We start from the raw sequence: 5,266 nt of genomic DNA on the forward strand, positions 1-5,266 counted from the left end.
CAACACTGCACTGAGCATGCGACTTCCAGAGCTTCTTCAGAGACAGGAAAGGTCACTCAGATTGCCAAATCCAACCTGCTGCTCTCCCTGGCAATAGCCCGCGCTCTGCGGGTCAGATCTCTGCCAGCTGTTTGGCACCACCCCTGCAGTGCACGGGGCTGTGCAGATACTGTGTCGTACAATAGCAAAAAACCTCTCTAGGAGCCAGTACTGTCTCCTCTGTACTCATGTGCATGGTTAAGAAGGATGATTTTTTTTTTTTTTCAGTGTACAATTGTCTTTTAGGTTGTGGAGAAAGAGTTAAAATCTAAGGGTAACAGTGGTTTGACTTTCCACAGGAAATGACTTGGGGTTATTAACATGTATTTTTTCCGTTGTAAAATGATCTCTTCTCAAATGCTCTAACACAAGGAGAAGATCCTAAAAATCCTGCCAGAGTCCTTACTGCTCAAAATCTCTATAATAGCACACAATTTACACTCTTCCTCTACTGCAAAAAACAAGGACAAAGCCTTTGATCTCTCCGTCTTTTCTCATGGCCCATTGTAGTCTCTGCCAGGTGTAATCTTCAGTACTGAAGATCTCAGGCTTATTGCAGCACTCTGAAGAAGCTTTGATGGCTTTGGATGTACGAGAGGTGAGGAGCAGGTTTTCTGGACTTGTATCTATTACGCGGTTGCTTGCAATTATATGGAATTGGACTCAGCAACCCTGATGGTGCCTTCTTATAGAAAGCCTGCAGCGTGCCTCCAAAGCCAGCAAGCACCACCAGCCAGATTCTCCGCGGTGCAAATCCATGTGGCGTCTCAGACCTTACGCTGCCGGTGACTCTGCTCTTCACACGTGGCAGCAGGAACAAGAGCGCAATGCACTTGCTCATCAGTGCTGTGATTAAGAGCTCCAAAAGCAAGTTCCTCCTATGTTCTTTATATTTGGGAGAGCTTTTAAAAACCTACTCAGTTACATTCCTGAAATAATGCTGCCTGAAACCTGTTCCGCAGTCTTCTTTAGAGATCTTGGAGAGGGTTCAGGTTCTCTCCAGTGACTCCTCCAGTGCTAGGATGCTTGCCTCTTAAACATCTGAGTGGGGAGAGACAGCTCTAACTTTAAAGTATACCTGTAAATTTAAATTTAAGGACATATTCAACTGTATAAGACAGATATAAACGTAAGTATTAACAACAAGCTTTCAGAAGCCGTGGATCAAATTTGCTTTTGCTTATAGCTTTGCAGACCAGCAGTGACTCCACGGAGATCAGTGGCTTACGTGTGCACGGTCCATGGTTTTAAATAATCCTTTGCACCTGAGTGACGATTCTGCTTCAGAAACAATTTCAAAGAGAGATGAAGACCTATGAATATTATTACAGAGCATAAACATTGTTGCAAGGAGATTCAATTGCCAAGCTGCAGAGATTATATATGAGCATTAGTAACTTGAGAAAAGGTTCTGTATGGCGTCCGCTGTTGAGTTAAGCAACACAGCCAGATCAGTCTCTGGGTGTCCTGTGGGATATTACACCGCAGTTGCTTTCGATACCTCTTTGTCATCCACTTCCACTACAACATTACATTCCATTTACAGGCTCTAAACTAGCAGATGATAACTTTGAGCCTCTAAGTTTAGGATTAAGAAATGAATGTATGGATCTCATCTGATAGCATGTGTTTGGGATCTAACAAACCTCACCCTTAGGCTTCTCCAGAGCTGTCTCAGTCTCTGCCTTTCTCACGTGGATGCTGTATCAAGACCTCTCTGAACTTGGCAAAAGCTAAATACTTTCCTGATGCTTTGCCAAGATCGGTTAAGTCTTTTCACTTCCTGCCAAGCAGGAACCCAGTGGGAAGAGCATGGGCCACGTGGTGGCAGGGCACAAAAACATCACAAGAAACAGCAGGTGCTCACCTGGACAGGCAGAATTTACAGCTGAAAGCAACCCCATCCAGAGGCTGGATCTGTGCACCATGGCATCGGTACACTCACAGCTGACGTCTGCCAAGAAGGACACAAAGGTGACGTTTCACATGTTCCCTACCCTGAACTGCAAAATTTACTCTCAACAATAAAATTCCACTGGAAAGGTGCTTTAGGAGAACAGCAGCTTACTGTGAGAGACCCTAAAAACAAGCTGCTTCTTCCAAACACTCACTGCCTCCCTTTTGCCTGGCCAGCACTTAGTTTTGAAGCCTGTCACAGCTGAATGGAGCAACAAGAGCCACCTTTCAATTTGCCAAGACAACAGCTTTCAGCTGCCCACCATATATACTCTGACCTTCATAACCCAGCAAAGGAGTACCAGCTATTCACTGGCTAAACCAAGGGCTTTATAAAAAAAGACATTGGACATAGCTACTCAAACAGTTGTCATCACATAGACTGCTATTATCTACTACCTAATAAGCAGACAATTTTGTTAGGAAATTCTAAAATTAGGCACTGAGCACCTGAAAAAAATTTGCTATTCAAAACAGACAATAAAATGCAAAATGGAACTATATTTTAAGATGGCTGGGTATGGTTTTGTGCATTCGCACAAATGCCTCCGAGGGGGAAATTTTGCACATGAAGTACATTATTAATCATTTTTGTATCAATACTTTTTAGGATATTACAAGAAAAAACACACGGGGATTAACAGATTTTGAGGTTCATAAAAGACAATTTGATCCTTGATGACTTGGTTTTGCGTGCAATAGGTCCCTGAGGACTTATTCTGACAGTAATTCTGCACTGAGCTCCATATTTCTATTTGATTAAAATACATGTTCCAAAAAGGCGCTTGCAGTCCTTATTTAGACATTTGGAGAAATGGAAAATTTGCCACTTCCTCCGGTAGCTTGTCACCCACACTGCTGAAAAACGCGTATCTTGCGTACACAGACAAACACAGAAACATCAGTATTCCAGACTCCTGCATCACCCCCTTTCTAATTCTGATAGATCACGGTTGCCATGTGCTCCAGGCCCAGTTCCACCAGGCACCAAGTGCTATGTCAATTCTTGTGGGTCTGCAGAAGAGACTCGATGCGCAGCAAGAGCAGAGCATCAGAGAGAACTGCCTCTTGCCCAGAGGACAGGCTTTGCTCTGCTGCAGAACGACTTCAGACAACAAACTATTTTTTAAGAGTTTAATAGGAGTAAGTTCCCATGGATACATGTGAGTATCCTGCATGTTTAAGAAAACAAGTGTCTCGCGGACTTACTAATACTTAGCTGCTCAATTAAACGTTCTTCTGCTGGAAAGAAAAAGGGGAAGTTGAAATTATGTATTTACTAAACAGATTAAGTAATTCTCTGTTTAGAAGACCATGTCACTCTGCTTTACCATCTTGTGTGATCACCCCAAAAAAATCAGGTAACATGGCAGACGACAAACTATCTATTCTGTTCTCTTTTGGCCCTCTGTCCTGGCCGCAAACAAAACAGTGCAGAGAACAGCTTCAAAACAAAAAGGAGCTGGGACAAAACACAAAGGTTGCGTACAACCTAATTCTCAGAGATGATCTATTTATGCCAAATCCGGATCTTACTTGAAGTCTGTGGCAGTCAATCCCCTTGACTGCCATGCAGGCAGGATTTGGCCCCGGTAACGTATCCGCCTGCATTCCCAGCTGCTGGGTCCAGCTGCCACGGAGGAATGCAGGGCTGCCGAGGGCGCTGGCATGGGACGGAGTCCGAACTTCCAGTGAAAAAAAATTTCCATCTCAGCGCCTGGATCTAAACTTTGTCAGTGCGATGGCTGAATGCGATAAAGCAAATCCCTGCCTGACAATAATTCAATTTAGATTCTTCTCCCTCACCAACATTCAAATCATGTTTGAACAAGCTATGTTATTAAATATAGCTTTAAGCATTTGGAGAGCTTTGGAAAGCGACACATACATTCATGAGCAGTACCGGGAAGGAAAGCAGAGTTACACGTGTGTGTGTGTGTGTGTGTGTGTGTGTGTGTGAACTTTGCAGCAAATGACAACCGAGTAGTCAATACAACATTTTTATAGGGCTGAATCCTGCTCCTACGAGTCAACAAGAGTTTCACCGCTTTGTAGCATGCTACAGAGAATTAGATGACAGATTGCAAAAAAAAAGCACTTTGAGGAGGGATTAAAACAAGCAAATAAACACATAGCAGTCATTTTAGCACTCTGGATGAAAGCAGAAATGTTTGAAGGCATAAAAGCCAGTTAATTCCTATTGGAAATCAATGGGAGCTGAGGAAATACAGCACTCATGCACCCTTGGAAAGCTGTCCTTTGACTACGGATTGCCCTAACCTCTGCTTTCACTAAAATAATATTGAAATGCAAGGTGCTCATTGATTTTGCAATTGTCCCAGATATCCTATCTGACTGGAAAAGTTGTCTCTCTAAACCTCTGTATCCATCCCTCTGTATTTCACCCTCTTCAGGTGAATCAGCTGTCACTTAAAGCTCAAATTTAAATCTTACTATGACATGGCCGTGGTTTTCAGAGTAAAATTCAAAATACAAGCTGTTTCCACAAAAAAAAAAAAAAAAAAAAAAGCTATTTCAGCCCCGGTTTTGTATCCACCTCCATCTATCTCCGAATAGATCTGAAACGCTGGGTGCCGTCTACCCGAGAAACCCCCGGAGTGCCGCCGGCTCTCCGCTGCCCACAGATGTCTGGGACTGCTGAAGTGAAGCGGAGCCCCCAGCCCTGGCGCCGGCGATGCCAACCCGGGAGGGAAAAGCCGAATCACAGCAGATTCGGGCCAGGAAAACTTTTTCGGAAGCCCCCCCCCTCCCCCCGCCGCTGCCCGGCGGGTACGGACGGCTCCAGGTTTGCTCCCGGCTCGGGGAGCCCGAATCCGCCGGCTGCCCCCCCCCCCCGGGGTCCCCCCCCCACCCTAGGCTGAGCGCGGCTCGGGGGGGGGGGGGGGGGGGGGCGGTGGCCACACGCTGCCTCCCCCCGCTCGCTCCGGTCCCCTCCGCGCCGCCCCCGGCTGCCGCCGCGGGGGCCCCGCACGGAGCCGCCTCCTCCGGGACGGCACCTGCCCGGCCGCTCCGCTCCGCGCTGCCGTCCCCGCACCGGGCGGCGGGAGACGGGGCGGGGGGGGGGGGGGGGGGGGGGGGGAAGTCCCCGCTCTCCCCGCGGCCGCGGCGGGGGGAGCCCCGGCGGGGCGGGGGGCGGCGGCGGCCCTTCCCCCGAGGGCACCGCCCTGCCTCCCGCGGGGGGCGGAGCGGCCGCCGCCGGGGCCGGGAGCTCCGGGGCCGGTGCGAGGTTGCGGGGCCGCCGCCGCCGCCC

Source organism: Strix aluco, chromosome 21 (assembly GCF_031877795.1).
Source record: "Strix aluco isolate bStrAlu1 chromosome 21, bStrAlu1.hap1, whole genome shotgun sequence".
In the NCBI taxonomy this organism is placed as follows: Eukaryota; Metazoa; Chordata; class Aves; order Strigiformes; family Strigidae; genus Strix; species Strix aluco.